Source organism: Cucurbita pepo, chromosome 16 (assembly GCF_057944985.1).
Source record: "Cucurbita pepo subsp. pepo isolate OVF chromosome 16, ASM5794498v1, whole genome shotgun sequence".
Lineage (NCBI taxonomy): Eukaryota > Viridiplantae > Streptophyta > Magnoliopsida > Cucurbitales > Cucurbitaceae > Cucurbita > Cucurbita pepo.
In genome coordinates, this window is record NC_141813.1 from 7,210,113 (window position 1) to 7,220,294 (window position 10,182).

Below are 10,182 nucleotides of genomic sequence, written 5' to 3' on the forward strand. Positions count from 1 at the left end.
ATGGTTAATGTCAATTTATTTGATTCAAATTGTTAATGTGATAATCTAGTGGAATAGTTACAGGTTATTTCCAAGGTCTCTCTTATTGAACGCCAATAAGGTTGAAATGATTGAGATGAGCACCTGAGTGAGTTTGACAAAATTGAAATAAAATCAAATAAAATCACTAAAAAAATCAATAAATTAAAAAAAATTGAAAAAAAATTAGCCTTATGACACTTCCTTCAACTCGAAGGGCCGTAAATCAAGGATTCCTTCGCCCAAGACCCATGATCCAACTCCCAACATGGAAATGATAAGCTATAGAATCATTCCAAGAACCTCAATGGATGGGTTACAAACTCACATTACCAATCTCGACAACTGGACGTGTCATCGGCGTTAGAAAACGACCGCATCAGAGCAAGTTATGGGGATAGAAGATCCCGTTGAAGGATGATAGACCAACCGTAATCTTCAGCCCAACGAGCCAAGCTTTTGTAGAAGCAAGAATTCTTGTATTAAAGAAATTAACACCTTCTTATACAAAATTTGGATCAACCAATAGATAAAGCTAGAATTAGATAATGAGATCGAAGATTGAGAAACAAGATTTGGAACTTTTTTCTAAATTGAGTCACTTCACAGTCAAACTTGATCAAGGGTTGATTGAATGACTCAGATGCAATCTACCACAAGAATTGCATGAAACTTAGAAATGACAAAGATATGCTCAGATTTCTATAAGGGGGATCGTCTCAACTTGAGAGATCAATTTCATTGATCACAAATATGCTTTTACATAATAATTTGTGGGTATTTATAGTCTCCCAACAAAAGAAGTTAGTGTTCGTGATTTAATCTCGATCCCTTTAAATCTACACGGAAGATGAAGTCAATTTGAGCATTACAAACTTTATGAAATTAAAATAATAAATAAAGTTTTCTAACCACTCATGAAATGATGCTTGCAACTTCATCCACTACTTCAACCGTGCAAATATTTACTTTTGAATCTCCAAATGGTCTTGACTCAAACGAATCAGCTTGTAACACATGAAATGATGGTTGAACCTAGCCTATCCAATTTTGTAGAAGAAGTATGAATGCTTGTTGAATCTTCTTGGCCTTGGGTTGTGTGATAGATCCAGTTGGAACACGGTGATTCTTATCATCATCCCCCACTTCAAAACGATTCGTCCTCGAATCAGAAAAATCATGGCTCAGTGGTAGAGAATTTGACCGGTCACCCGTTTGAACTTGGTTGGGCCCTTTTATTTTGGACAGGTACTTTTTACACATTTGGACTGACACTCTGTAGAAGAGGTCACTAAAGTTGAAATCATGCAAAATGGGTCCATAGCTTAGTGGTAGAGCATTTGACTGCAGATCAAGAGGTCACCAGGTCACCAGTTCGAATCTGGTTGGGCCCTTATATTTTGGACAGACCCTTTGTTCGATAGTTGCCCTAGACAAACAAACACCAACTATTTTTTTATGTTTTAAAATGATTTTTTTCAACATTTCCCTTATTGTGTACCATGAACCTATAAACTCTTTTTTGAATATAATGTAAATATATATAACATTTTACTTTGTTTTCAACCTCTTTTAACTGGCAATCAGTGCTTGGAGAACCACCAAAAATGGGTCATGACTCCCTTTTTTGTTTTCACTTACTCCTCCTAAATCTATAAAATGTCTCCTATTTTTATTCATTTTCTCTTTTCTTAAATATCAAAATCTTAAATAAAAAGGAAGGGCTCTCTAAAATATTCTTCTTTGCCAGTAATTTCACATAATTTAACATGTTAACAATCCGTAAATTAAAAAATCCTACATTGATATATTCGTAATTTCATGTAGTCTTCCTAAGTTTGCCGGCGACATTGTTTGTTGTCGAGCTTGATAATGTGAGTTTGTAACCCATCCGTTGGGGTTCTTGGAATGATTCTCTAGATTATCCTTCCATGTTGGGAGTTGGGCCATGGGTCTTGGGTGAAGGAACCGTTGGTTTACCGCCCCTAAGAGTTAAGGAAGCATCTTGAGGCTAGTTTCACATAGTATCATTGTCTTTGAGATAACAATTCTTTTCTATTTTATCTAAATTTTTTAAATATGGGTTCATTTCCAAATGCATGCTAACACCCTTATTGTTGAATAAATGACATGAAACTAGTTTCACATAGTAACGTTGCCTTTTGCTCCTGTGGGTGGAAGGATAATGTTGGATCGATATGACAACCCTAGAGAGGTGAATAGGGTTTTAACAATGTAGTTATTAATTTTTTTTTTTTTTTTAATAACAATCAAACTTGATACCATGCAATTAAACTTAACAATAATTTAGAACTTAAATAGGAAAAGGGTTAGAAAATATAACACCTTAGTTTTATAGTAGGAATTTGAATAAAACTTTGAATAAAACTTTCTGACTCTTTCCTCAGATCAGAGCCCAACCGCTACACCGCTCTTTTTACGAGTGCAAGAGCAAACTCAATCCTTTCCACGGCTCAGGATCAAACTGGTACACCGCTCTTTTTACGAGTGCAAGAGCAAACTCAATCCTTTCCACGGCTCAGGATCAAACCGGTACACCGCTCTTTTTACGAGTTCAAGAGAAAACTCAATCATTTCCACAGCTCAGGATCGGTACACCGCTCTTTTTACGAGTTCAAGAGCAAACTCAATCCTTTCCACGGCTCAGGATCGGTACACCGCTCTTTTTACGAGTTCAAGAGTAAACTCAATCCTTTCCACGGCTCAGGATCAAACTGGTACACTGCTCTTTTTACGAGTTCAAGAGCAAACTCAATCCTTTGCACGGCTCAGGATCAAACCGGTACACCGCTCTTTTTACGAGTTCAAGAGCAAACTCAATCATTTGCACGGTTCAGGATCAAACCGGTACACCGCTCTTTTTACGAGTTCAAGAGAAAACTCAATCCTTTGCACGGCTCAGGATCAAACCGGTACACCGCTCTTTTTACGAGTTTAAGAGCAAACTCAATCTTTTGCACGGCTCAGGATCAAACCAGTACACCGCTCTTTTTACGAGTTCAAGAGCAAACTCAATTCTTTCCACGGCTCAGGATCAAACCAGTACAATTGTCTGAAATCTTATAGAAACACACCACAACACTCTGAAATAATAGACATCTCTCTCAGGAATAAGATAAGAAACACACCACAACACTCTTAAATAATAGACATCTCTCTCAGGAATAAGATAAAAAAAAATAGAATTGGAAGCTTTGGAGAGAGCAACAATGGAGGCTTTTTTTAAAAAAAATTAGATTGAGTAAAAAATGTTCTATGTGTAAAAAAATAGAATTGGAAGCTTTGGAGAGAGCAACAATCGAGGTTTTTTTTTTTTTTTTTTTTAATTAGATCGAGTAAACAGATGTTCTATGTGTTGTGTTGTGAAAAATATTAAGAGGTGATGAGTTTAAATAGGAATTAAGTTGTAAAAATAGGAATTGATATGGACTACTAAAACGTCAACGTAGACCACGAAAAATAATATTTTTTATTTTTAAATTTATGTAAAAAATTATAAACAACATGTTTCATTTAAATATATATATATATAATTTTAAATAAATATTAAAAACATTTTAAATTCTTTTTTATTATATATATATATAAATATATATATATATATAACATATTTAAATGTATTGTAAATGAAAACTGTGAGTAACATTTTAAAAATAATTAAAAGTTTTATAAATCTAAATGAAATCTTTTGGATTGAAATGATTTTGTAATTCAAATAATTATCTTTATGAAAACTAAATGAAATCATTATAATTTTTTTCCGTAATAACTAGTTTTCATAAATGTAAATGAAATCTTTATAATTTCTTTCCATTTAAAAAGTAACCGAAAACTTTTATAAATATAATTAAAATGATTTTATAATTTAAAAGTAATGGAAAACTTTTATAAATGTAATTGAAAACTCACTCTACCAAATTTATAAATGTCATCCTTCGATTGGTCTATGATGTCAATTTTGTCGCTGGTCCATGATGTCAATTTTGTCACCACATCATCAATTTTGTCACCATATCATCACATCAGGTATCTTGTTTTGAATTTGATTGGTCCATGATGTCAATTTTGCCACCACATCATCACGTTGGGTATTTGTTTTGACTGAAACTTCTTCGTTTTATCTCTAATTTGAGTGAACAAAAAAGACGTTGAAATCGTTGTTCCCAACCTTACACTGTGGACAAAAATACTCAGAATTGTTAATAATTGAAGGTAGGTTTGTTATCATCAAAAGATTAAGGCAATAAAGCCAACAGATAATAGGTCGATTATACCTATAGGGTAGTTTTAAGCGTCACAACCAGACTATTTTTTTTTAGTTAAAAATTAGAATTATAACAATCTGCCTAAAACCCTCAGACTAATTTTGCTTCATTTCTAAATGCAAGCACACAAAGTAGAAAAATGAAAACATGTAAACTGTAAACTCAAACATTTCAAAGAAATAAATAAGTTTTGATGGTACCAATGCTAACCCGAAAACAATCAAACCAAATTTATTTCAAACATAGAAAACTTCGTGTCTCCATCTTGTAAAGCCAATAAACCAAAGGGCCTAATATAATAGAGAAATAAAAAAATGTTACCCTCATCGTTGTGTTGTGCCATAAGTGATCAATGGATGTTGACTTTGACCCATTCCTACTATTTTTTTTTTCTATATTTTGAAACTATTTTAAGCACTCTTCTCTTGTACTCCTTATAATTTCTACTTTTAAGGTTGTAAATATTTGTGCACGGGTGACTATTATGATTACCAGTCAACTGAGTCAAGTGGAAATAAATTTTGAAGATGAAATTAAAGTATTAATTTTGATGTCATCTTTACCTGAGTTTTGGGATATTGTTATTAATGAGATTCAATCTAATGCCATTAGTAATTCACAATGATAATTTCAAAATACTTGACAAAAAAAGAATGGTCAACATAAGATATTTGAAACAAATAAATATTTTTGTCCTCTATGATATATCAAATTACTCATTTGAAATTCCTTAATAATAAACCTGAAGTCTTACATCTTTTATAGAGAAAAGTTCCTTAAATAGAAGTCTTATTAGATACTTCTAAACATTTAGAGATCAACTAGAAAGCTAAACATTCTAAAAAAAATTAGGGGTTAAACTTTTAAGTTAACCTAATTTAAGAAACTTATAATTTTTATATTATCAAGAATTTTATTGAGCTAGGTCGATTCAATCTAGTGGACCCAAGAATTGAACCGAACCAAATAACCTAGTTAGCAACATGATTTAGTGGAAGCATTTTCACGCAAAGTAGAAGCAATAATGGAGGGTTTGAAATAATATAGTTTTCACCCCTTGTTTCTCGAGTGAATATTGAAATAATATAGTTTTCATGTTAAGTTTTGCACGGAAGAAAGAAAGACTGGGATGTAAAGTATTATTTTAATTTGTTTGTAATATACAACAATATATAAATTAACTATAAGAAATATATAAAATTACATGTTCTCCAAGAGCTTCAATCAACCCTGGAGGGTTACTTCTTCAACCACTCTAAAGGTGCTCAAGATCACAACGAGTTAGATAAAATAGCTCTAGAACTTTGAATCCAATAACTTGAGTTTGACTCGTGATAGGATCTCTCTTCTTGTGGAATCGGCATAAAATAGGAAAACCATTCCAAAATAAATTTTTATAAGGGATTCTATGATGTAGTGGTTAGCACTTTGGACTTTGAATCCAACGACCTGGGTTCAACTCTTGGTAGGACCTTTATGAAATGACCTTGATGTGAAAACACAGAACGACAACACAAGACATTTTAAAACTAAAACAAAAGGGTGTTACCTAGCATTCGATGCGAAAACACAAATTTTCTTGAGGCATAAGGTGTAACATTCTTGAGTTATTCCGAACTTGCTCCAACAATCTTTAAATCTTGAATTTATGCTCATGTCATATAAAATAGACCTTACAGAAAATAGTTGGTAATTTGGGTTGGGTTTCGTTTGGAGCATGTCTAAACCTTGAGCTAGGATATGACTTCTTGTTTCATTTGGAGCATGTCTAAACCTTGAGCTAGGATATGACTTCTTGTTTCATTTGGAGCATGTCTAAACCTTGAGCTAGGATATGACTTCTTGTTTCATTTGGAGCATGTCTAAACCTTAAGCTAGGATATGACTTCTTGTTTCGTTTTCAGAAACTAAACCTTAGAGGTTGTCATGTCATGCATCGTATTTTAACCATGAAAACTCTTCCGAAGTAACTCTTAATTTTCTCTCCACGAGTGCATAGGTGGCGTTGTCATAATCGTGGCATCCTGCTAGCAAATCGTGGTGCAGGGCATCTCATTTAGGTGAGGGAGATAATAAGTTCATCATGGAATCCTGCTCATGGTACATATACCATAGAACCCCACCTAAAGAGAAATAGGGGCCTCGTGGTACACTTCGTGAAGTGAGATAATGGTTACTTCAGGCATGGATCCTAGCAACTTGTTAAGCATGATGTTTGCATTAACCTAGGTGTTTTCTTGGATTCTTGGTGATCCTAGGTTTATGCATAACGTCTTGAGTCAAGCTTGGAACTTATTAGTTCTTAGGAATAGCCTAGCATGATATTGTGCATGTAGTATCTACTAGAGACCAAGGGTACATCTGAGGAATCTATTATTTCAAGGATACCACTCTAGTTATCCTAGGAGGTAAAGTCATATGGATCGTGATGAGCATTTTCTCCCATATCTTGGTTTCGCTAACTAAAGTTTTCCAATAACTCCCAAACTTCATTACCTTATATAACATCTTGGGATAAGGATAAATACAACATTTCATAAAATAAGATCTACTGAGAAAACCCGAGAAAAGGTCAAATTTTGAGTTGACTTGGACTGGCCGTATCAACGTTTTCTTCCTCTGAACAGGAAGAAGATGCGCATTTTTCGCATCGCCGCCATCTAAAAATCGGCCTGTACAGCCACATTTACAGCATTTCTCTCCTCGATTTCTTCGTGAAACTTAAAGATGGATGTTACAAGAAAGGGCTAGTGATTTATTTGATAACTTCTCGTGGATCGTAGCCTAAGATATTCGCTACCAAAGTTCATCAAAAATCTGATTTATCGCTGGAGATAAAACTAAGGATTTCTTATTGGGTAGCCGATTCTAGGGGTTTCAAGGCTCTATTTCTTCATTGAACATCTTCCATATCCTATCTTCAGGCTAAAGGAATTCGTTTGGAGGAACGTCTTTGAGTGTAGGACCTTAATTTCTAGAAATCGTTCTCGTTATGCAACTCACTCGAAATGCCAGATTTTTGATCTCGTGGGTAGCTTATTCTACGACGTTTCAGCTCTCGATTCCTTCATCAAGTTTACTCAACTTCTTCCTCTGAAGCTAGAGGAATCCTTAATTTGAAGGAAAAGGGACCGTAGATAGGAATTTTGACTCTTATCTCCAATTTAATTTCGAAATCTATTTCCTTCAATTTGGCACGCTCTCGAGGTTATTTTTCTTCGTGGTCTTCTATGGAAGCATTCCTTGGAGGTGCAGAAACTGATTGGAATCATTCTTGCTCGACGTGTCATCATGTATCCTCGGATTGGATTTTCAAGTTTTTCTTGAAGTTCTTCAATTGCGGATTGAATTGGGGGAATGGTTTCTGGGCACTTTCAACACTCTATTCCGTCATAGAACTTGTGGGTAATCTTGTTGAGAAACTGTAGGAATAAGTTTGAAGAGAAATGGTGGAGGATTGCACTCGAATTTGGAAGAAATCTTAGGGTAGGAGACCCATAATCTAAACGCTTATTGCCTTCAATTAGGGGATCGACCTTTCTCGATTCTTATTTCGTATTGTTGCTCCTACTTCCGACTTTATAGAAGGAGCTTAAACCGACATTGAGAGCTCCAACATCTTCATTATTTAGAGATCGAACTTTCTGGATAATTTTTTGGAGATATCAACTCCGATCATAGCCTTGCTGACCTTGGCTTTGAATACTAGTCGTTGGATGTGATGATCCGTGCGTGTTCATTCTAGATCATATCAAATTTTGGAGGAGATCCGACGGTTGAGATTTGAGTTCGAAAGATTTTGCTCGGATGGTCACGGTAGATGCTCTGATTCTAATTAGAGTGGCATTTCTATAATTATCCATTCTTCTAGGGATATTTTGGTAATTTGCCACTTTCCGAATATTTTATTATTTCTCGAAAAATCAATAATTTTTCTACAAATTTCTCATTGCTTTTTTATCATTTTCCCTTTTTTTGAATCTTGAGATTCCTTCTAGATAAGGAATTACAAATCCGGAAAGATTCTTGATAATTGATCAAATGACTTTTTTGCCATTTTGATTTACTTTTTCCTTTCCAATCCTTTTCAAAAGGCCTTTTAACTCCTTGAAATCACTTGTTAGGGTACACGAGTGACTGGACTAAGTCCTTTGTTCTTGTTTAATCCTTTAATTTTTTTTTCCTTTCTATCCTTTGGGTCTTTCATGAGTGGCTTATTCGTATGTGAGATAATTTCCTTCATTTTAGGGGTGTTACATATACATACTCGTTACAAACACAAAATAAGAAGCAGACTCAAAAGAAGAACAAAAAATACTAGATTAAAAACAGAGGTTAGTCCATGACCCACACTCCAAAGTCCGCTCTCATCCACGACCAACTCTTAGTTACTTGAAAAAAAAAATGATAAACATGGAGGGAGTAAAACTTAGTAAGTAGCATACTAGTATGTTCTTAATTGCGACCTTAAGCTAGGATATTACTTCTTGTTATGTTCTCACGATCTTATATTTTCAGGATCTTATACTGATCTTGAAAACCTTCCCCTAAAATAACCTTCAATTTCCTCCCCATGAACACAATTTTCTCCCAATCTATCTTTTTTTAAACACTTTTGAAAGTTAAAGAGTAGTTTTGAATTTTTTTTTTTTTTTTTTTTTTTGAAAATTCAACTGTATTTTTTTTTAAAAAAAAGTTATGAGTATTTTTTTTTAGTTAAAGTGCAAAGTTGAATGGTATTTTTATTAATTTAGATTATAATTAAAAAAAATACAATTTTTTTTTATTAAGTTAATATTAATTTTATTAAGATACATAACAGCACATTAAAATTAATTTATTCGGACTAAAATTAAAACTAAAAAATTAATTTATTTTAAACTAAAAAATTAATTTATTTTAAAACTAAAAAAAGTATACTTCGTTTGACTAAAACATCCCTTATCCCAACTATAAAGAATTTAATTCCAAGCTCTCTTCTAATAGACAAATAATTTATTAACCTCTGTGGTAAGATTTCACTTCATCAATTTAAGTAGCTTTCAACTCTAAATATCGAATTTTAAAGTATTCCTCGGCAAAGTAAATATGTTGAAACTATCTATCAAAGGTGTTCCATAATGAGTTGTGGAGAAGTGTTTCCTTCAATTCTAATTTAATTAAGGATGTCAATGACAAAAAAGTGCAAGAGGCTAGAAGGTTTGTAGTGGAAGAAAATAACAAGAGTCATGGACATCGTTTCGTTTACAAGCTGTATCATGTATCTTATTCATGGTTACTTAAATCTCGTTGAATTGGTGCGCATTTCACATCAGAGACATTTGTGCCTTAAACCAAGCTCTTTGCAATAGCGAACTTATTAAAAACTCTTTGCTTGCTGCAACATTTGCTTGACATAATTGGACCAAAGGACGGTATGGACGACCATAGCTCACTATATTGGTCTCCAATCATGAAGTGTGACGTCGGATCTTTGTGCATACCATATTCATTAACTATAACATGGCAAGAAATTTTTTATGTTCTGACTCGGCATGCCATATTCTGTTGTTCTTATATATCTTTAGTTACCTGTGATTAAAGCAAAGAAGTATAGACATTGTTTCCAACCAACCCTTCCTTTATAGTTAGTTCGACGAATGGGTTTTTGTTATCATTTTATCGTTAACCCTTCCGCTCGATTTTGTGTTATGATATCATACAGGGAATGAGAAGCGACCTTACTTGGACAAAATTATATACCGTTTGATAATTATTGTTGATAACAAAGATAAATTGAATTATAAGCATTTTAAGTTCAAAAGTAACAAATTACTTGTACACTTTTACTTATAATCTTCATATTGTTTATATAGGGATAAGGAAGGGAGTGATAGAA

General features: G+C 33.5%; 1 non-coding gene across 1 annotated transcript; it reads left to right on the forward strand.

Moving 5' to 3' along the window:
- Positions 1-1,332: 1,332 nt before the first annotated feature.
- TRNAC-GCA (transfer RNA cysteine (anticodon GCA)) lies at positions 1,333-1,412 on the forward strand. Its single transcript has one exon. It is a non-coding gene; the product is annotated as a tRNA-Cys (tRNA).
- Positions 1,413-10,182: the final 8,770 nt, after the last annotated feature.